This window comes from Megascapheus bottae, chromosome 1 (assembly GCF_031878675.1).
Source record: "Megascapheus bottae isolate mThoBot1 chromosome 1, mThoBot2.hap1, whole genome shotgun sequence".
Classification (NCBI taxonomy): Eukaryota; Metazoa; Chordata; class Mammalia; order Rodentia; family Geomyidae; genus Megascapheus; species Megascapheus bottae.
Genome location: NC_143509.1, coordinates 44,837,634 through 44,861,290, shown reverse-complemented (window position 1 = coordinate 44,861,290; position 23,657 = coordinate 44,837,634). Strand labels below are relative to the sequence as shown.

Genomic DNA, 23,657 nt, shown 5'->3' with positions numbered 1-23,657 from the left:
ATCACACAGCACGTGGGCCACACACTGGCTGGTGATCTCAGAGGACTCAGAAACACAATCGTGGGAGGAATGTTTGGGAAATCTGTGCCGCTGCTGTTCAGCAATATGTGAAATCCACACCAGCACAGAGGAAGAACAACTGGCAGATGACTGAAACCAAATCTATGAACGGAGCAGTCAGTCACATCCAAATGAGATCCAGCATGTCCAGAATCCAGGTTCTGGGGCAGTGCTCTACCACTCTAGTGCCCCTGCTCATCCATTTCATTATGGCCGTGAGTGGCTGTCCTTCAATGACCCGCTGAAGTAATTGATGAGTTCTTGCTGTGTGGCCAGCTTTTCCTTCCAATGAAAATGTTGTGCTGGTTGTGTCAGTACACACCTGAAGTTTTCTGTCAGGTCACTTCTTTGGATTAAGGTATTGTCACCAGACTCAGGACAGCAGTGACTCCTCAGTTCTCTGACTGAGATGGCATCTAGTTGTGAGCCCTGACCACAGTTACCGGAGCAACTAGTTAATGGCTAATCTAGGTATAATTTAAAACAAGCAACTGGGCACAGTGGCTCATGCCTGTAGCTACTCAGGAGACTGAGATTTGAGGATATCAGTTCAAAGTCAGCCCAGGCACTAAAGTCCATGAGGCTCTTATTTCCAATTAACCATCAGAAACTGGATGTGGCACTGTGGCTCAAGGGGTAGGGCAATAGCCTTGAACTGAAGAGCTCAAGGAAAATGCCCAAGCCCAGAGTTCAAGTCCCAGGAGCAAGCAGAAAACCAAACAGACACAGAAACACAAAATGATAGTGTTGAGAAACTGAAAGCCTCTATAACGTGGGTGGAAGTATAAGTTGATGCTCTATGAAGAATCATATTTCAGCCAGGCCCCGGTGGCTCATGCCTGTAATCCTAGCTACTCAGAGGCTGGGATCTGAGGATCAGGATTTAAAGCCAGCCTGTGCACGAAAAGTCAGTGAGACTCTTACCTCCAATTAACTTCCAGAAAACAGGAAGAGGCACTGTGAAATCTCAGGGACAGTACCCAGGCCTAGAGTTTAAGCCCCATGATTGACCAAAAAAAAAAAAAAAAAAGAATCTTATTTCAGTTCCTGTAAAAGTTAGTATATAGCTCTCCACATTCCATTCCTAGGCTTATAACCAAGAAAACCAAAAAGAGACACTCAAAAATTGTGCATGAATAACAGCACTATTTATAATAGCTAAAGAGAAAGAAACAAGCCAAATGTGCCTTTCACTGATGAGCTGGTAAATAAAATGTCGGGCATCCATGCATCGGAATATTATTCAGCAGTGAGAAGGCACTAAAGCACCAATAAATGCTCTGTGTCAGTGAGTTTTATGTCCTATGACAAATTTCTGAGAAAGGCAATATAAAGGGCTGGGAGTTTGGCCTAGTGGTAGAGTGCTTGCCTAGCATGCACAAAGACCCGGGTTCAATTCCTAGGTACCACATACATAGAAAAAAGCTGGAAGTGGTGCTGAGGCTCAAGTGGTAGAGCTCTAGCCTTGAGGAATGCCCAAAGACAGTGCTCAGGCCCTGAGTTCAAGCCCCAGGACTGGCAGAAAGAAAGAAAGAGAGAAAGAAAGAGAGAAAGAAAGAGAGAAAGAAAGAAAGAAAGAAAGAAAGAAAGAAAGAAAGAAAGAAAGAAAGAAAGGCAGTATAAAGGAGGAAAGAAGTTCAGAGGTTCCAGTGGATGGTCAGGGGTAGAGCACCACTGTAAGGAAACACATGACAGGGCAAAGCAGTCACTGCATGGTGGACAGGAGGCAGACAGTAAGACAAGGGAGCCGGGGACAAGAGAGTCCTCAACGGCACACATCCAACAACCCACTCCTGTCACATACTTCTCACTTCCCAAGCTGTTATTATGAACTCATAGTCGGGCACCAGTGGCACATGCCTATAATCCCAGTTACTTGGTAGGTTGAGATGATTTGGATTGCAGTTTGAAGCCAAGTAGAGTAAAAAGCTAGTGAGCACCCTATCTTACCCAATAGGCTGGGAATGGCATAGTTCTGCAGGAGGCCGTAGATAGGACGACCAAGGTCTGATCCTCAACTGTGGTATTCACAACACTGGATTAGTGGCCTGTCATATAGAGCCAGGTGGATTTCTTTTTTCTTTTTCTTCTTCTTTCTGTCAGGGGCAGGGCAGGGGGAAGCAGGGGCTTGAACCCAGGGCTTGAATGTTGTCCCTGAGCTCCTCAGCTCAAGGCTAGTGCCCTACCACTTTGAGCCACAGCTCCACTTCAGGTTTTCTGGTGGTTAATATTGGAGAGAAGAGTCTCATGGACTTTTGTGCCCGGGGTGGAATTTGAATCACAATCCTCAAATCTCAGCCTCCTGAGTTGTTAGGATTACAGGCATGAGCCACCAGTACCTGGACTCTCAGGCTGATTTCTGTGCTACAGAAGTGACAAACTTTACATAACAAAGCTAGGTCAGTCAGAAAAGAAGTCAAAGCTCTCTTACACTGGGGAAGGTCAGACATAATTCTGAGAGGAGTCAAATTATCCTGTAGAGAGTCAAGGGACAAGGAATCAGATGCTTGCCAGAATCCCACAGCACCTTGCCAGCCAAATGAGTAAGGTATCCTGGAGGGAGACAGTGCATGATTTCAACAGGATTCGTTATTCTGTATTCTTGTTTTCTTTTTCTCCTCTTCTTTTTTTTTTTTTGTACCAAACTGGGGCTTGAACTCAAGATCTCTCATTCTCATTCAGCATTTTTTCTGCTTACAACTGGTGATCCACCACCTGGACTACAGTTCCACCACTTCCAGCTTTATAGTTAGCTTATTTGCAATAAGCATCTTGAGGATCTATCTGCCTGGGCTGGTTTCAAATCTTGATCCTCAGATCTCAGCCTCCTAGGTAACTAGGATTACAAAGCCAAATGCCCCTGAGTTCTTTCTTCCTTCCTTTTTTTTTCATTTTTGAGGCATTTATTATTTATACCTGGAAGAAACATTGTATACTTTTATGTTTGTTTTCCATTTCATAACAAGACTATGAAGAGTTGACTTAAAATATAAATCAAACACAACTAAATTATTTCTAACTGCCTTGGAAATATAAAGAAAACTAAGTCTATATGCAGCTATGCTTTTATGAGCATAGGGAGTTTTAAGCTCATGATTTGGATATGGCAGCAATTTAGCTACTGTCACAGAAAACAAAAAGCAGGTGTTGAATCATGAAAACTCCAATCAGTTATTTCTTAACAAGCCTCTTAATTTTTATTTTTCTTGTTTGTTTGTTTTTGTTTTATATTTTATTGTTGGAGTAATGTATAGAGGGGTTACAGTTACATTTGCCAGGTAGTAGGTACTTCTCACATATTGATACCCCTTCTCATGTTTTTGTCTCCATTACCCTCCCCCAACCCCTCCCAATCATCTTGTTTGTTTGCATGTTTTGCCAATCCTGGAGCTTGAGCTCAGGGCCTGGGCACTGTCCATATGCTTTCTCAAGGCTAGCACTCTAACACTTGAGCCATCGTACCACTTCCGGCTTTTTTCTGTGAAGAATCAAACCCATGCCTTCAGGCATGTACTCTACCACTAGGTCATGCTTCTGACAGCCTCTTAATTTTTCTTTTTCTTTCTTTTTCTTTTTGCCAGTCCTGGGGCTTGAACTCAGGGCCTGGACGCTGTCCCTGAGCTTCTTTTCCTCAAGTCTTTCACTCTACCACTTTGAGTCACAGCACCACTTCCAGCCTTCTGTTGGTTAATTGTAGAGATAATAGTCTCACAGACTTTCCTATCCAGGCTGGCTTTGAGCAACAATTGTCAGATCTCATCTTCCTGCATAACTATGATTATAGGCATGAGCCACAAGCACCCAGCTATTGCTCTATTTTTATATAGTCAAATGAATGACATGGTTCAAACTTTCTGTCAGACTCCAATTAACCACCAAACAACAACAAAAATACTGTATACACATACATGAGAGTGTGTTTTTCTTCTTTTTTTTCTTCTTTTTGGTGCCAGTCCTGGGACTTGAACTCAGGGCCTGGGCATTGTCATTGGGGTTTCCTCAAGGCTAGAGCTCTACCACTTGAGCCACACCATTTCAGGCTTTTTCTATGTATGTGGTACCAAGAAATCAAACCCGGGACTTTGTGTATGCTACGCAAGCACTCTACCACTAGGCCAAAATCCTGGCCTTGGTGTGTTTTTCTATACATATACATACACAATGAAAGATAAGGATATTTATTATACTTGATTTGAAGCAAAGAAAAACATAAATACAAAGGTGTGTGTGTGTGTGTGTGTGTGTGTGTGTGTGTGTGTGTGCCAAAGTTGCAAAACATTTTTTCAGCATTCAATTTATCTCTAATCTTCAAAATGACTTGCTAAAAGGCTACTACTGTGTAGGTTAGTGGGAGAGTGCTTGTCTCGTGTGTGTGGAGCTCTGGGTTTGACTCACAGTATTAGAAAAATAAGTGGAGAAGGAAAAGGTTAGTTAATGCTTCTGAATTTCATGTGGTCTGGGAACTTGAAACAAGCTTTTCTTCTTGATGTTCTTATGTCTGCTGAATTCCACCTACTTCTTGGCTTGCCACATGGCATTTTAGGTAATTTAACATAGTACTGACATAGAATGACCTTTAAGGAAATCAAGAAAGAGACAGAGGGCTAGGAGTGTGGCTAGTAAAAGAGTGCTTGCCTACTATTCACGAAGCCCTGGGCTAGATTCCTCAGTACCACATACACAGAAAAAGCCGGAAGTGGTACTGTGGCTCAAGTGGTAGAGCAATAGCCTTGAAAAAACACCAGGATTGGCAAAAGAAAGAAGGGAGGGAGGGAGGGAGGGAGGGAGGAAGGAAGGGAGGAAGGAAGGGAGGAAGGGAAGAAGGGAGGGGGGAAGGGAGAGAGGGAGAGAGGGAGGGGGGACAGAGGAGGCCTGGCAGTAGTGGCTTAACCCCTGCAACCCTAGCTTCCAACAGGGCTGAGATTTGAGAATCACAGTTCAAAGCCAGCTTAGGCAGGAAAATCTATGATACTCTCATTTTCAGTTCTCCACCAAAAAGCCAGAAATGAAGGTGTGCCTCAAGTGGTGGAGTGCTAGTCTTGAGCAAAATAGTTGATGAATGTGTCCAGGCCCTGAGTTAAGCCCTGGTACTTAGCACAAGAACAAAAAAAGAAAAAAGAAAAAAAAAAAAAGGAAAAGAAAAAGTGGGCAGAGGAGGAGCCTGTTATAGCAAAGAAGAACAATAGAAATGAAAATGAAACTCTGCTTAGAATAAGCAAAGGGTAAGAGAAACCAAACCTAATTCTGCAGCTTCAGTTCTGTTTACCTCTGTGGTCCTGCTAGTGGCTGCAATGATTAGCTTGTTTCTCAGGATTTACATGAATCCAAAGTTGCAAATCTGAAGTGTGGAATTATAACTAGAGAATGTGAATGTTGTGCTGCTGACTTATTTGTTCTATGAGCAAAGTGTTTGTGTTATTTTAGATTTGGACTCAGGCTTGTAATCTTAGCTACTAAGGAGGCTGGAATTTGAGGATCATAGTTGTTTACGCATTATTTTTATTTAATCTTTAGAAAGTTATTTGATAGTTTTTCCTCTATTGTTAGGCAGTTAGATGAAACTGACATTTTGAATATGTGCTTCAATTTGAAAACCCGAGTTTCCACAAACATCTGATTTTCCTTTTTCTTTTTTCTTTTTTTTTTTTTCTGACTGGGGCTTGAACTCAGGGCCTGGGCACTGTTCTTGGGCTTTTTCAAGGATAGCACTGTACCACTTGAACCACAGCACCACTTCCAGCCTTTTCTGTATATGTAGGTGGTACTGAGGAATGGAACTTGGGGCTTTATGCCTGCTAGGCAAGCACTCTACCACTAGGCACTGAATTTCCTTTTTGAAAACTATATGAGCTATTTTCTACAATATTATATAGAAACATAAATATAAGTTTGCTATTCTTTTTAAGATATGGAATTTTATACTTATCAACTAGACCTAGTTATAGATTTCTTTTTTTTTTGCACTTTTATGGACATTAAAGTTCAGAATTATAATTGTACCCATCTTGAAGAAGATGTAATTCTTTTTTTTTAACGTAACACTTTTCTACTTTATTTTAGCATGATTTTCAATATACAGTCTACTGCTTCTTCAAGGTATTTGAAGACTTTAAAACAAATTTCTAGACTACTTGCAAACAGTAAAATTTAAGTAAAATGCTTACATTCTTATATGAAAACAAAAATGAAGATGTGATTCTTAATTTGTGAATTTTTTTCTTACAAAATCTATCTTGAGGGCCAGGAGTTTGGCCTAGTGGTTAAAGTGCTTGCCTAGCATGCACGAAGACCCGGGTTCGATTCCTCGGTACCATATACATAGAAAAAAGCTGGAAGTGGTGCTGAGGCTCAAGTGGTAGAGCCCTAGCCTTGAGAAAGTCCAAGGACAGTGCTCAGGCCCTGAGCTCAAGCCCAGGACTGGCAAAAACAAAACAAAACAAAACAAAAAACCCCCAAAACAGCAACAACAAAAATCTATCTTGAGACTCATTTTTCTATTTTTGGTCGGTTATGGGGCTTAAACTCTGGACCAGGCACTGTCCCTGAGCTCTTCAGCTCAAGGCTATAACACTACCCCTGGAGCCACAGCCCCACTTCCACTTTTCTAGTGGTTAATTGGTGATATGAGGCTCAGGGTCTTTAGTGCTGGGGCTGGCTTTGAACCTCGATCCTCAGATCTCAGCTTCCTGAGTAGCCAGGATTATAGGTGTGAGCCACTGGGCCCAGCTGAGACTCATAAGCTAGCCAAGGCAGGGAAGTTTATAAGACTTACTTCCAAGTAATCAAGAAAAAGCCGAAACTGGAAGCAGAGCTCAAATGGTAGAGTATCTGCCTTAAGTGTAAAAAGACATGTAGGAACACCAAATTCTGAGTTGAAGTAACAAGACTGACACAAAGATATTTTTTTTTGCATTCAGGGCCTGAACACTGTCTTTGGGCTTTCTCAAGGCTAGCACTCGACCACTTGAGCCACAGCACCAGTTCTGGCTTTTTTCTATGTGTGTGGTACCAAGGAATAGAACCCAGGTCTTTGGGAATGCTATGCATGCACTCTTACCACTAGGCCAAATTTCCAGCCCAGTCATTGGGGTTTTTAAAAATACACATTTATGCATTGAGAGAGAAAGTAAGAGCCGCGGCACAAAGACACAAACAGAACCTGGCATATACCCAACCCTAAGGTATCCTTTGTAATAAAGAAAATAAAGTACTGAAATACCAATAGCAGCACAGAGCAGAAACTGATCAAAAAGGCACAAATAACAGCCCCATGAAGTCACTGCATTTTCAGCTAGAGGATTCAGGGCACCCATGAGCCTGGCATTTGGAAGATGGACAGAGCTTCTGGGCTGGACCACAATGATCTCTGCCTCTTCCGATGGGATCAATGCTGGTGAATTTCTCTGAAATGGTTTCTTCCATGTAGTGGAATGTAACAGGGTATTCAGTGAATTACTCTGTGACAGGAAGTTGCTGGCGCTGGGCACTGGAGACCGGCTGACTCAGGCTGGTGGGCGCAGTCTTGTCACACTCAGGGCTCCGCTCCTGCTGGCACTAGGCCAGACTTGCAAATTGCCTTCATGCCGCTTGCCAAAAGATGGTGCGTTCACTAGTTCTTTTCTTTATGGGCAAAGGAATAAAGGACAATTCTTTCTTTGGCATTCTCTCCTGAGGGGAAAATAGTTCAAAGTGTAAAGATTCTGATAAGTTTTGTATTTCTGTACAATCCTAAAGCTAGACTGAACAAAACTGTAAGTATGTTTGTGGGTTCACCTATTTCTGATCATGTCACTTAAAAACAGCTAGACTATGCAAGCATGACTGTATTCAGGTGCTCAGGAAGCTGAGAGCTATGAATCGTGGTTCAAAGCCAGCCATACCAGGAAAGTCCGGGAGACTTTTATCTCCAGTTTACTACCAAAATGCTGGAAGGGGAACTGTGGCTCAAGTAGAACACCAGCCCAAAGTGAAAAAGCTCAGGGACGTCTCCTAGGCCCTGAGTTCAAAGTGCAGTACCAGCAAGCGGGGGAAAGGAGGGGAGATGGAGGGAAAACTCTAAAGCGAAACATTCAGGTCAAATTTAACAATAAAGAGGAAAGACAGGGCTGGGAGTTGGATATAGTGGTAGAGTGCTTGCCTGTCATACACAAAGACCCAGGTTCAATTCCTCGGTACTACATACATAGAAGAAAAAAAAAAAGCCAGAAGTGGTGGCTCAAGTGGTAAAGCTCTAGCCTTGAGAAAGTCCAAGGACAGTGCTCAGGACGTGAGCCCAAGCCCAGGACTGGCCAAAAAAAAAAAAAAAGAGGAAAGACAATGCTTGTTGAGATGCATATCCATAAAGTAAAAGAATTCATATGTATGAAATAAGATGACAGGAACAAAGGATAATAAATACATGGGTCAAGGCGGTGATTGCCATGTGGGAGAGGATGTTCTATATAGTTGTTTAAACTTCTTCTTTCTTTCCTTTCTTCCTTCTTTCTTTCCTTTCTGTCTGTTTCTTTCTTGTCTATATTTCTTCTTCCTTTTGTGTGTGTGTGTGTGTGTGTGTGTGTGTGTGTGTGTGTGTGTGTGTGTGTGTGTGTGTTGATACTGGGCTTGAACTCGGAGCCTAGGCATTGTCCCTGAGCTACTGAGCTCTATCACTTAAGCCACAGTTCCATTTCTAGCTTTTCAATGGTCAATTAAAGAGTCTCCATAGACTTTCTTGTCTGTGCTAGCTTTAAACCATGATCCTCAGATTTTAGCCTCCCTGAATAGCTAGAATTACAGACACCAACTAGTTCCTGGCCTGCATTGTTTTATTTTCTAGTCTGTATGGTAATCATGAAGGTATTTCCTACATTATCTCCATATATATTTGTGTGCCTGCAATGCTTCGCAATGTTGTATTGTCTCAAAGTACCTTTATTTTACTTTTTTTAATGAGCTTAATGAGGTGTAATTAGCATAGAAAATTTCATAGCTTTAGTACACAACTCAGTGAGCCTAGAGAAGGAGCAACAAAGGTGAGCCATGATAGCCTGATTTCTTTAAAAAAAAATTTTTTTTAATCAGTTGTGGGGCTTGAACTCAAGGCCTGGAGCTTTTTTCTCCCAAGGTTAGCACTCTACCACTTAGAGCCACAGCTCAACACCTGGCTTATACTCTGATTTCTATTTGGAGCCAATTTCTGATCTGAGCCATAGCCTAAAACGGAGCCAGCAGTGTCCCTGCTAAGAGGTCAGTCCCTACTGGTGGCTCACTCCTGCAATTCCATCTACTCAGAGCCTGAGATCCAGGCAGTTGGAATCCAGTTAGGCAGGAAAGCTCATGAGTCTCTTATCTCCATTTAACACTCAAAAAGTCCTGAGAGTAGAGCCTCGTTCACTCAAGGCTAGTGCTCTAGTCCTAATGGGCAGAGCTCAGGCCCTGAGTTCCAGCCCCAATACTGGTTTAAAAAAATAAAAAAAGACAGAGGTCAGAGTTTAGGGCTACTTAGTTGTCTGGAATTTATGAGACAGATTGAAAAAAAAAGGGAGAGACAATGCCAAGTAGACACTCCAGATGTCAACACAGGAACTTTCTTGAGTATTTATACTGAATTATACAAGCATAGGACAGGATTCTAAGAGACTGGATCAGGCCCAGTGGCCAGGGAAAGAACACTTATCAATTAGCTGTGAGCTAAATAACTATATAAACTCATTCAGGGCTGAGAGGTATTAAAGTTTCAACAAGCCAGAGTGGAAATACTTGAAGAAATGTCAGGCCTTGGTAGATGCTTCCTAGAGACCCCAATTTGGGGCAAGGACATCTCCAGAGCTAAAGATGACTCTAGATTTATTCTGGGGGCAGGGAACTTAAAACCAACTTTTAGAAGATTTAATTCCCAAGCAAGCTAATTCCCTATTAGAAACAAAGCAAAACAAAACAAGCTCTAAGAAAGTTAAAGCCCGATGTGGAAGTAGATGAGCTACAGGAGAGGTTGAGGCAGGAGAATTATTTGAGACCAGGAGTTCAAGGCCTGTATAAATTACATGGCAACAACTTGTCTTTAAAAAAAAAAAAAATCCTGAAGCTGGGAGGGCTTTGTGGTAGAATCCTTGCCTAGCATGCGTAAATCCCTAGGTTCCATTCCTGAGTACCAGATAAACAGAAGTGCCTCAAGTGGCACTGTGGCTTTAGTGGTAGTGTGCTAGGGACAGAGCTTAGGCCCTCAGTTCAGGCCCCAGGACTGCCAAAAAAAAAAAAAAAACCCTAGACACTCAACAATGTAGCCCTCTAATGTCTAACATACAAATTTTAAAAATACTATACATGAAGGAAAGCAGAATAGTTTGAGCTATAACCAGGAGAATGATGGAAATTATACCCTTATCAACAAAGACATTAAACTTGTATTATAAACATGATAAACTATTTTAAGGAAAAGGCAAACACAATAAAGGAAGTGATTAAAGATAGAAGACGTACAAAGGAAAGAGGATCAAATGAAAATTCTAGAAACCAAAACTATAATATAGCAAAGAAAATTTCCAATATATTGGACACAGAAGAAAAAACAATGGTCTCAAATGTGTAACATAGCCACAATCTAAATAATATCCTGAGGGAAAGCAGAAAGACTGCTTACAAATCTCAGCCACAATTGGCCAATATCATGCCATCTACTATATATGGAATTCTGAACACTGGGAGGAGAGAAGAAAGACATGGAGGCAGGAAGATATTGACTAATGGTCACAATATAACATTTAAATAATTAGAAAATGTTATTTTGCATGTGAGAAGTAATGCATCTACTACTTGGTGAATGTAACTGTAACCCCTCTATGTGTTACTCTGACAATAAAAAATTAAAAAAAAAAAGAAAATGTGAAAAAAAAAACTTATTTGCAAAATTCCTCAAATATAGGGCTGGGAATGTGGCTTAGTGCTACAGTGCTTGCCTAGCATGCATGAAGCCCTAGGTGCAAGTCCTCAGTACCACATAAACAGAAAAAAAACTGAAGTGGCACTGTGGCTCAAGTGTTAGAGTGCTATCCTTGGGCAAAAGAAGCTCAGGCATAGTGCCCAGGCCCTGAGTTCAAGCCCCAGAACTGGCAAAAAAAAAAAAAAAAAAAAGTGTGTGTGTGTGTGTGTGTGTGTGTGTGTGTATCCATAGATCCAAGAAGCTCCAACAATCCCAAGAAAATTTTTAGAATAAATAAATAAATAAATAAATAAATGCAAGCAAACATGGGCTGGGAGTTTGGCCTAGTGGTAGAGTACTTGCCTAGCATGCACGAAGATCCGAGTTTGATTCCTCGGAACCACATACATAGAAAAAGCCGAAAGTGGTGCTGAGGCTCAAGTGGTAGAGTTCTAGCCTTGAGAAAGTCCAAGGACAGGGCTCAAGCCCTAAGCCCAAAGCCCAGGATTGGCCAAAAAAAAAAAAGCAAACATGTCAGGAAACAACACAGACACTTTTGTGGAAATTGAGAAAAAGAAAAAAGCAGCCAGAGGAACAAAATATGTATTACTGGCCGGTGGTACCTCAGCTCACATCCTCTGATGGCCCTGCCCAGTCCTCCCTGGCTCTGCTGCATACTGTGGGATCTGAGCATCCTGTGAATTTCTCCTTTGTACCAGTCCTGGAGCCTCAGAGCCTTGGTGCTGTCCTTGAACTTTTTTTTTTTTTTTTTTTTTTGCCATCACTGGGGCTTGACCTCAGGGCTTGGGCACTGTCCTTGAGTTTTCTCATGGCTACCACTCTACCACTTGACCCACAACACCACTTTCAACTTTTTCTGTGTATGTGGTACTGAGGAATTGAACCCAAGGCTTTGTGGATGCTAGGCAAACTCTGGACCTCTTTTTAACTTTTATTAAATAAAAAAACTGTATTTACTTAGAAGCATTCAGAATGTCGATGAAACAGCTAAAACTTTCGATTCTCAATTATAGAATGATGTTCAGTTAACAGAACAACACATTTTGTAGAAGCTGTGTCAGACAAGTGAAGATGGAACAATTACCGTCCCCATTTATAACTCATTTGTGCTGTGCACCAACAAGAACCTGCTTTAAATTTCCATGCCAATTTACCACCTCCACACTTTACCCAGCAAGATTAGTGGCTATTGAAAATACCACCAGGACAGGGCTATAAAGACACATTAGACAGTGTATACACTACTGAAAAGCTACTGCACAGTTTCAAAACAAATCTTACACAGCCTAACATTTCAATTTATTTTTCTTTAAAAGGAGTTTGTTGTATGTGTTGGGCAGAGGTGTTAAATGCTTTATAGACAACAAAAAAACCCACTAGAACCTACTTATTTTTCCTTGTCCTCTTCATCTTCCTCCTCTTCCCTCCTTTTCTTGCTCTTTTCAAGCCTTCACAAATCCCTGTTTTGCTGCATCAGGCTTTCCTTAAGCTCAGCAGGCAGTAGTATCCTTTTCGTATTTTTCCTTTAGCTTAGCTGCCTTCTTTTCATAAGGCTGCTGTCAGCAGCAGTGCTGTTTGTTCGTTCCATATTGCTCCCAGTTTTTGCTCAACATCACTAACAAGACAGGCCAGGGAGTCCCCTCTGATTTTAGCGCGATATTCAGAACAGAACAAGAAGAAGGCTGAGGAGGCCTCTTGGGCACATTGGGATCCTTGAATTTCTTTTCTGTTTCCCCTGTAAGGAGGGATGTAGGTTCTTATTTCTTTTCCATCACAAGCCTTATCCACCCTGGCCATGTCTTCAAATTTCCCTTTCTCTTTAGCAGACACTGTTTTCCACCTCGCTGAGCACTTCTTAGAAAACTCTGCAAAGGTGGCTGTAGCATCTGGGTACTTCTTGCACTTGCACTCCTCCTGGCAAGTTTGCAGGAACAATGTATATGATGACATTGTTCTAGGCCCAGCCAGTCTCAGCAAATGACATATTGTTCTAATGGATGAGTAAAATTCCTTTGTGTATAGGTACCACATTTTCTTGACCCACTCATCTGTGGTAGGGCATCTGTTATGGCTTCCATAGCTTGGCTCTTGTGACTAGTGCAGCAATGAACATGGATGTGCAAGCATCTTTACTGCATCCTGACTTGTAATGTTCTGGGTGCCTGGAGTGGCATTATGACTTTATTTATTTATATCTTTTTGCCAGTCCTGAGGCTTGAACTCAGGGCCTGAGCACTGTCCTTGGGCTTTTTCCTCAAGGCTAGCACTCTACCACTTGAGCCATAGCACCATTCCCAGCTTGTCTATGTATGTGGCACCAAGAAATTGAACCAGGGTCTTTGTGCTTGTTAGGCAAGCACTCTATTACTAGGCCAAACTCTCAGCTCCTATGACTTACTTCTTAAAAATATTTATTGTATTCATTGGAATATGAAAAAAGTACTGGGAGAGGTAAGCATAAAATTAAGTGTAAGTCTGTTTTCTTCATTTCTTTAGAAGATAATTGCTTAAAAATATGGCATCAGAAGTTCAGCCCAGAGGTAGAGAGCTTACCTAGCATGCATGAAGCCTTGAGTTTGATTCCTCTGTATCATATACATAGAAAAAGCTGGAAGTAATGCTGTGGCTCAAGGGATAGGGTGGTAGCCTTGAGCTGAAGAGCTCAGGGACAGCGTCCAGGCCCAGAGTTCAAGCCCCACGACCAAACCTCCTTCCCCCTCACCAAAAAAAAGAAGTAGCAGATCTGCCACACAGCTATGACATGGTTGAGCACCCAGGTTTCACAATGAGGACTGGCTTACTCCAACCTGCTCTCACCTTCTACAGTTCTGGGAGACAGGGGAGACTGGGAGATGGGGCAGCACGAGCTGTGCAAGCAGATCAGGAGCTTGGTTGTTGGGAGCTGTGAGGTAGGTGACTCAGGCATAGGAAAGGAGCTTAACTGACTCTGTGTGCCTTTCCTAGCAAAGACAGAACCCTTAAAGAGGTTCTGTGCTATAGATCAAGGTCAGGAAAGACAAGACCTTCTACCAGAGCCAGGAATGTGGAGTGAGTAAAGATGACAGAGCTAGAAGACAAGAACAGATCAACATTTAGCAATTCTACTCTCACATATGTACCAAACAGAATTCAAAACACATGTATGCATAAAAACTTGTACTGAAAGTTCACAGCTGCATTACTCATAATGGACTCCAAACTCAAACAACCCAAATGTTTACCAATGAATGAATGAATAAAATACAGCCTATCTACATAAAAGAATATTATTCATCAATAAAAAGGAATGAATCACTGATACATGTGACAACATATTTTCAACATGTTCTCAATTACATAATTGAAAACATTAGGCTAAGTGAAAGAAATCAGGCAACAAATACCACAGATTGAATGACTCCAAATGCCCAGAATAGACAAATCTATAGAGATTAAAAAGTAAACTGATGGTTGTGCAATAATGAAGGAATTTACAAATTGAGGATTATAGAAAAAGGGGTGGATTTTTTTTCCTGAGGCATGAAATTATTCTAAAATTGTAATGATGGATGCATGATTTTGTAAATACATAAACAACTTCTATACTATTAAAAGGTGCATGGTATATGAATTGTGTATCAATTAAGCTATTATTGAGAGATAGTCACACCAAGCCATTCTACCTATTTACACAAGGTCTTGGGTATGAAGACTTGCTGTGGTTAATATGAGGAAACTCAACCACTGTGCATTGGTTTAGATCTTGTAACTAATCAAAACTCACCTAGCTGAACCAAGTACTTAGGAGAACTTGCCAAGAATATCTCACAGAACTCTGGCACATTTAGAATAAGCTTCACTGTAGATCTTTTCTGGAAGGCTTATTCTGAATTGGAACTAACAATTTTCATAAAGATCAGATTCAAACTTTGGAACAAAGTCCTTCAGAGTCCAGGCAGGTGATTGACACTGCAGTTAACTTTTGATTAAAAAAAAAAGGGGGGGGGGACATGAGTTTGGCCTAGTGGTAGAGTGCTTGCCTTTAGCACGCACAAAGACCTGGGTTCGATTCCTTGGTACCACATACATAGAAAAAATGCCAGAAACGGTGCTGTGGCTCAAGTGGTAGAGCTCTAGCCTTTAGAAAACCCAAGGGCAAACCTCAGGCCCTGAGCCCAAGCCCAGGACTGGCCAAAAAAAAGCCAGGCACAGTGACTCAGGCCTGTAATCCTAGCTACTCTGGAGGCTGAGATCTGAGGATCTCGGTTCAGAGCCAGGCATGAAAAACCCTGAGACTCTTGTCTCTAATTAATCACTAGAAAACGGGAAGTGGGGCTGAGGCTCAAAGAGTAGAATGGTAGCTTTGAGCTGAAGAGATCAGGGACAATGCCCCAGCCCAAAGTTCAAGCCCCATGACCCATGGAAGGAAAGGAGTTGATTCCTAGAAAAGAGTAATAGTGTCATAGGATCTTTGTTCTCCTGTCTGGGCCCTGGTCCATTCATGGTGGAATAGGAAACAGGAACCACCGAGACAAGCAAGGTGCACTTGATTACCTAAAAGCCATTGTTCTTTCTATTTTATGTATTCAAAGCAGTCTACCATTCATTTTTCTCTGTTCTTTTCCTGCTTCCCCCTCCTCCTTTTCCGTGTGTGTGTGTGTGTGTGTGTGTGTGTGTGTGTGTGTGTGTGTGTGTGTGTGTGTAATAGTGGGGTTTGAACTGAGGGCCTGTACTCTCTTGACTTCTTTTCTCTCAAGGCTGGAGCTCAGCTACTTGAGCCACACACTCAGCTGGGGTGTGGCTTTTTTGCTAGCTAATTGGAGAACAAAAGTCTCATGGATTTGTCTACCCCCTCTGGCTTTGAACCACAATCCTCAAATCTCAGATTACAGGTACGAGCCAGCATTTATCATCTTGACAGTGACAAATAAACACATTTATCTTCTGAGATAAAAAGTAGATACAGTTTGGGCACCGAGGGCTCTCTGTGTCTGGACTGCACCCACCCTGTAAAAGATGGAATCATGGGGGCCAGGAGTTTGGCCTAGTGGTTAAAGAGCTTGCCTAGCATGCATGAAGACCCGGGTTCGATTCCTTGGTACCACATATATAGAAAAAAAAGCCGGAAATGGTGCTGAGGGTCAAGTGGTAGAGCTCTTGCCTTGAGAAAGTCTAAGGACAGTGCTCAGGCCCTGAGCCGAAGCCCAGGACTGGCAAAAAAAAAAAAAAAAAAAAAAGATGGAATCATGGATGCTGCTGCCAATTTTGAGCATTCTCTCTGAGACAGAATCAAGGTGAACAAGAAAGCTGGGAATTTTGGTCGAGAGAAGAGCACAGTCACTGTAACCTCAGAGGTGCCTTTCTCCAAAATGCATTTGAAAATATCTTACCAAAAATATTTCAAGAATAAGCTACATGACTGTTTACCTGTATTTGCTAACAGCAAAGAGAGTTATGAATTACGTTAATTTCAGATTAACCAGGATGATGAAGAAGAGAAAGACAAGGATTAAATATACAATGGAATTCTACATAGCCAACAGACAAGATAAAATAATGGCATTCTCAGGGAAGTTGATGACTCTAGAGTGAATCATGTTGAGTGAGACAAGTCAAGACCAAAGGAACAAAAAGCTCACAGTAGCCTCAATATGTGGCTATTATATCCAAACAGTACAAGAGTGAGGACTCAATATTTGTGTATCCAATGCTATGGACATGGTATTAGAAATATAAACACAACTACATACACATAAAAATTTGTGACTCTACAGACATAATGTTTTATTCCATAGATTAATATGTATCTATGACAAACCCTCAGCCTAACTTTAATTATGTTCTAAAAACTAAGTGCAGTGATTGTATATAGAGATTCCCTTCCTGAATACTTGTTTGTTAAACACATCATTTGAAATATGATGTAAAAATCAACGTTAATAAATTCTTTAATAAAAAATTCATTTATCTAGGATATTTGGTGTGAGTTCTTAAAGAAAGATGACTCTTGGAATTCCAACCTCCGGCCATTTAAGTCATCATTACCCATTTGAATTTTCCAAGTTGTTTAGGTCCAGACATGGCCTTTCCCAAATTATCTATTCTTTTCTTTTCTGCCAGTCCTGGGGACTGAACTCAGGGCCTGAGTACTGTCCTTAGGCTTTCTCAAGGCTAGAGTTCTACCACTTGAGCTACATCACCACTTCTGGCTTTTTCTATATGTGTAGTATGTAGGACTTGCATGTTAGGCAAGCACTCTACCACTAGACCAGACTTCTAGCCCATAAAATGATCAATTCTTTACTTAAGACTCTTCCCCCACCCCCTGTATTTCCATGCCTTGATCTCAGGGCTTTGTGTGTGTGGTACCGAGGAATTGAACCTGGGTCTTCCTGCATGCTAGGCAAGCACTCTATCACTAGGCCAAACTCCCAGCCTTGCTGCTTATTTTGAAAACAGAACTGAGGACTTTTCTGTCCAGCCTGGCTTTGAACCTCAATCCTTTGTGTCTCAGCTTCTATATTAGCTATATTATATTACAGGTGGGAGCCACTGTCATCCATCTCCCAATTACATTTTTTTAAGCAAAATAAATTATTTTTGTTATACTTTACTAAATTTTGGGATGATATGCTGTGCAGAAATAGATCACCAATGCAGAGCAAATAAATATATTTTCCTGGGGCTTATGATGTAAGGAATATAAGCTAGTTCTCTTTCACACAGTTGTCTTAATACTTGAAAATTCCATAAGACCAAATTATATATATGTATATATGTGTGTGTGTGTGTATAGCCCAATGGTAGACCATATATATTCCCAGCATGACCTGGGTTCCAAAAAAGGGAGAGAATATTACCTTATTTATACTTTATTCCAGTGCCAAATATAATGATTAATGCAGAGTATTAAAATCTTTATTGAATTGGAAAATATATATACACACATACATATATTCACTACAAAGTATGTTGTCTTTACTGATTTTCTCAATTAGCACTTGTCTCAGCTGTATTCATGTCTCATTTATCTTTTTTTTTTTTTGCCAGTCCTGGGCTTAAGCTCAGGGCCTGAGCACTGTCCTTGGACTTTCTCAAGGCTAGAGCTCTACCACTTGAGCCTCAGCACCACTTCCGGCTTTTTTTTCTAAGTATGTGGTACCAAGGAATCGAACCTGGGTCTTTGTGCATGCTAGGCAAGCACTCTACCACTAGGCCAAGCTCCCGGCCCCATCTCATTTATCTTTTTTTTTTTTTGCCAGTCCTGGGGACTGAACTCAGGGCCTGAGCACTGTCCTTGGGCTTTCCTCAAGGTTAGTGCTCTACCACTTGAGCCACGGCACCAGTTCCAGCTTTTCTGTGTATGTGGTACCAAGGAATCAAACCCAGGTCTTCGTGCATGCTAGGCAAACACTCTACCACTAGGCCAAACTCCCGGCCCCTCATTTATCTTTTTAAAGTTTTATTGTTTTCTTTGAATAAGTCTCTTTGGTTGTAAGTTAATATTTTTTTACTATTATAAAAAAGCTGTTTATGCTATATTTATGCTGTATCAAAGTAGGACTGAAAATATAATGAAATTTTATCTTATACTATGAACTTTTGCTTCAGCTTAACTTTTTTTTTTTTTTTTGGTTGGTCGTGGGGCTTGGACTCAGGGCCTGGGTGTTGTCCCTGAGCTTTTCAACACAAGGCTACCACTCTACCCCTTGAGCTACAGCACCACTTCCCATTTTCTAGTGCTTAATTGGAGATAAGAGTCTCACAGTCTTTAGTGCATCGGCTGGCTTTAAACCTCGATCCTCGGAGTTCAGCCTCCTGAGTAGCTAGGATTACAGGTGTGAGCCGCCAAGCCCAGCTCTTCAGCTTAAATTTTAAAAACTATTTACATGGGCATCTGTTATCAGGTTGGATGCTAATGGCTGGTTCCTGTAATCCTAGCAACTTTGGAGTCTAAAATCTGGAGGACTGAGGCTTGAAGACAACCTAGGCAGAAAAGTCCATGAGATGTTCTGGTGATGTTTTTGGTGATGGTGGTGATGTTTTTTTTTTTTTTTTTCTCATCTCTTGGCCGGAGGGCCAGGCAAGGAGGAATGCAGAAAGGGAGATGGGAAGGACAAATAAATGCAATCATGTGATTAAGTCAGTATACACCATGTGGAAAATGAGTAGATAATTTGTGGTATAAGACAGAATGGGAAAACTGAGGGAAAGTAAAGGAAGGAGTGACATTGTTGAAAAAAAAAAGAAATGTATTTATTACCTGATTTATAAAATGGTATCTCCTCTGTATGACACATTAATAGTAACAATACAATTTTTTTAAGTCCCTGAGAGGACTGGGAATGTAGCTTAGTGTTAGAGTGCTTGCCTAGCATGCATGAAGCCCTGGGATCAATTTAAAACTACCGCATAAACAGAAAAAGCCAGAAATGATCCTGTGGCTCAAGGGATAGAGTGCTAGCCTTGAGTAAAAATTGTTCAGAGACAGTGCCTAGGACTCTGAGTTCAAGTCCCAGGACTGTCAAAAAGAAAAGAAAGCAAGCAAGCAGGCAAGCAAGCAAGCAAGCAAGCCCATGAGACTTGATTTCCAAAATAAACAGCAAAAAACAAAACTAGGCTGAAGGTGTGGTTCAAATGAAAGAGCACCAGCTGAGCAACCAAGGCAAGCAAACCCTGAATTCAAACTCCTGAACCAGCAAACAAACAGAATCATGTAATCAGATTTTTTTTTTTTTTTTGGTGGATCATGGGGCTTGAACTCTGCTTGGGCTCTGTCCCTGAGCTCTTCAGCTCAAGGCTACCACCCTACCCTGAGCCAAGCCCCACTTCTCATTTAGAGATTAATTGGAGATAAGAGTCTCAAATCCTTTTGTGCCCGGGCTGGCTTTGAACCTTGATCCTCAGATCTCAGCCTCTTGAGTAGCTAGGATTACAGGCGTGAACCACTGAGGCAGCTGTAATCAGATGTTAATAAGAATTTTCTTTTTATCAGTTGTGGGGCTTGAACTCTGGGCATGGGCGCTGTCCCTGAGCTCTTCAGCTTACCCCTTGAGCCACAGCACCACTTATAGTTTTCTTGGTTAAATGGAGATGAGTGTCACAGACTTTAGTGCCCAGGTTGGCTTTGAACCAAGATCTTCAGATCTCAGCCTCCTGAGTAGCGAGGATTACAGGTGTGAGCCACTCCACCCAGCCAATAGTAAGGCTTTTCATAGCAGCTCAAATTGGAAACAACTGAAACATCCACAATCTGATGAATGGAAAAAGAAAATATAGTATTTCCATACAATGCAATACTATTTGGCAATGAAAAGGAATGCAGTTCTAATACATGCTTCAACAGGAATGAAGCTCAAAAAATTACACTAACTGAAAGAAGCTTGACAAAGGCATTGTATTTTATACTATTCCATTTATATCAACTGCCTGGAAAAGGAAAGCTTATAGAAATAGACAACAAGTCAGTCTGGGGCTAGAGGGGGAGGAGCTGAACTAGAAATAGGCATTAGGTTACTTTGGGGGGGGGTGCTAGGAATGTTCTAAAACTGGGCTGTGATAAAAGCTATACAACTTTACACATTTACTACAGATCGAAGAATCTAAGTCCTGAAACTATGGAAGTACTAGAAGAAAACAGGGCAGAAATTCATAACCTGGGCACATTTCCCTTTCATTTGGACAATATCTGAAAGGCATAGAAAATGAGGTGACTACACAAATGGCATAATATCAAACTAAAAAACTTCTACATAGCAAAGGAAACAACGCAGAAAGCCTGGAAGTTTGGCCTAATGGTAGAGTGCTTGCCTAGCATGCACAAAGACGTGGCTTCGATTCCTCAATACCACATACATAGAAAAAGCCAGAAGTAGTGCAGTGGCTCAAGTGGCAGAGCTCTAGTCTTAAATGGAAAAAAACCAAGAGTATGAGACTCTGAATTGATCAAGTGACAGTGTGAGCCTCCAAGTTCAAGCCCTATTACCAGCATATAAAAATAAATAAAATGAGCAACAGATTTAAGTATACATTTGTATTAGATACCAACAGGTGTATTAAAAAAAATCTCCACACCATTGATCATCAAAGAAGTACAAATCAAAGTCAGTGAGATATCACCTTACTTCATTAAGAATGACAAATATAAAAGGTTGAAGGGCCGGAAGTTTGGTCTAGTGGTAGACTATTTGCCTAGCATGCACGAAGACCCAGGTTTGATTTCTCAGTACCACATACATAGAAAAAAAAAGCTGGAAGTGGTGCTGTGGCTCAAGTGGTAGAGCTCTAGCTTTGAGAAAGCCCAAAGACAGTGCACAGGCCTTGAGTTCAAGCCCCAGGACTGGCAAAAAAGAAAAGAAAAGAAAAATTGAAAGAGAACCAGTGCTGGTGAGCATTGGAGAATGTACATTAGTATAGCCATTATAGAAACAGTATGGATTCCCTCAAAATTATACCCACTAACTGAGTATATTAAAATTAATCCAATGTTCCAGAAAAACCCCCAAACCCATATGGATGCCATGTTTAGTGCCGCAGTTTTTGCAATAGCCACAAAATGAAAACAATCCAAGTTATTGAATGATAGAGAAAACGTGATAGCCATGCATGATGAAATCCTGTCGCACAACTGCAGCTGGCTAGCACTATGTTAAGAGAAATAAACCAGGCTTAGAAAGACAAGTAGTGAATGATCTCACTCATACATGGACTACATAGGAGTTGCTGTCATAAAAATTGACGAACCGTTTTGGCTCTCTGAGTGGCACCATGGTGGTTGGCAAGAGCAAATGCTTTATGGAAGGTGGAAAAAAGAGAGCTGAGAAGGAAGAGGAAGATCTATTCTCTAAGAAAGACTGGTATGATAGGAAAGCACTGGCCATGTTGAATATAGAAAATTCTGGGAGAACACTAGTCACGAGGATTCAAGGAAGCAAAATTATGTCTGCTGGCCTCCAGGGTTGGGTGTTTGAAGTGAGCCTCACGGATCTGCATTTAGAAAATTCAAGCTAAGTATTGAGGATCTTTGGGGCAAGAATTCCCTGGCCAACTTCCATGGCATGGATTTCATCCAAGACAAAATGTACTCCGTGGTCAAAAAGTGGCAGACCATGACCGAAGCTCCTGTTGATGTCAACACTGCAGATGGGTATCTGCTTCGCCTGGTCTGTGTTGGTCTAGCTAAAACAACCAGATCCACAAGACCTCCTGCTCAGCAGCACCACGTCCTCACATCTGGAAGAAGATGATGGAAATCATGACCCGAGGAGTGCAGACAAATGACTCAAAAGAAGTTGTTAATTGATAAAGTTGTTAATCAATAAGTTGTTAATTGTAAATTGATTCCAGACAGCATTGGGGAAAACACAGAAAAAGCTTGCCAGTCTATTTATCCAGCAGAAAAGCAAAAACATACTAGAAAATGGGAAGTGGCGCTGTGGCTCCAGGGTAGAGCGGTAGTCTTGAGCTGAAGAGCTCAGGGACAGTGCCCAGGCCCAGAGTCCAAGCCCCATGACCCACAAAAAAAGAAAAAAAATGCTGAAGAAACCCATATTTGAACTGGAAAAATTCATGGAGCTTCATGGTGAAGGTGGTAGTTGTGGAAAAGCCACTGGGGACAAGACTAGTGCTAAAGTTGAATGAGCTGATGGATCTGTTTAACATTCAGATTTTTTAGTAGTGAAAAATAAAATGCCTATTTGTGATTGTTTGTTTCTAAAAATCAAAAGTTGAAAGTGGAATGGTGGTTGCCAGGGGGTGGGGGAGAATAAGAAGGAAGAAAAGGATCCATGGATACAAAGTGATAGGTAGATGCAAGCCGTTTTGGTGAACTATTGCATAGTAGAAAGTCTTAGATAATTAGATTATATGATGTGTATGTTTTTTAGAAGCTAGAAGGGTTTTGAATATTTGTACCATAAAAAAATGATCAGTGCTTGAGGAGACAGATCAATACATGTCCTCAATACATACATTGGAATATCACAAGGTATCCCATTAATAGTGCAATTTTAATGTAGCAATATAAATTATTGAATTATGCAGTTGCAATAGCTAACAAGTATATAAATTACATCTCAATAAAACTGTCTTTTGGAAATAAAATAGGCAGCTAATTATGGCAAGTTTGAATCAAGAAAAGATGCTGATGTAATCAGTGCTAAGGAGTCTAACATAAATGTCTGTTTATTCAGAGGCGATGGCTTTTTTCTTTTTTTAAGACAGGGAAGCAATTGTCCTTAGAGAAATCCATTCAGAAAATTCTAAGCAACCTTGTTAAACAGGAATGTTGAACTATACGTCTTACTGATGCCAACTGTTGCTTTGGAAGCAAGACTGGCTATTAACTCCATCCATTCAACAGAAGTCATAGAATGCTTACTTGTTTGCCAAGAGTATTTGTCAGACTAGAGGGGGATAATAAAAATGAAAAGACACAGGCTGGCCTTTGCCCTGCCAGCATTTCAAAATGTGTAGCTTCTTTTAGGAGTGTTGGCCCCTTTCTTTCTAGTTCTTATCCTCACTCTGGGACTTGAGAGCCAAGATCTTCTATCTACTTCCATACCTTTCCACTTCTTTTTTCCAAGCAACATTTCAAGCATATACAGAGGTACAGAGAAAACATATATAATGAATATCTATGTGCCAGTTAGTTTAAACTTTTTTCCCTAAAACTCTTAATTCTTAAAAAAAAAAAAAGTAA

The 23,657-nt window shown here is 41.1% G+C and overlaps 2 pseudogenes; one reads left to right on the top strand and one right to left on the bottom strand.

The window, feature by feature from the left end:
* Positions 1 to 12,365: 12,365 nt before the first annotated feature.
* On the bottom strand, positions 12,366 to 12,928 carry LOC150069055 (high mobility group protein B1 pseudogene; annotated as a pseudogene).
* An 8,796-nt stretch (positions 12,929 to 21,724) lies between these two features.
* Positions 21,725 to 22,615, top strand: LOC150069054 (small ribosomal subunit protein eS1 pseudogene; annotated as a pseudogene).
* Positions 22,616 to 23,657: the final 1,042 nt, after the last annotated feature.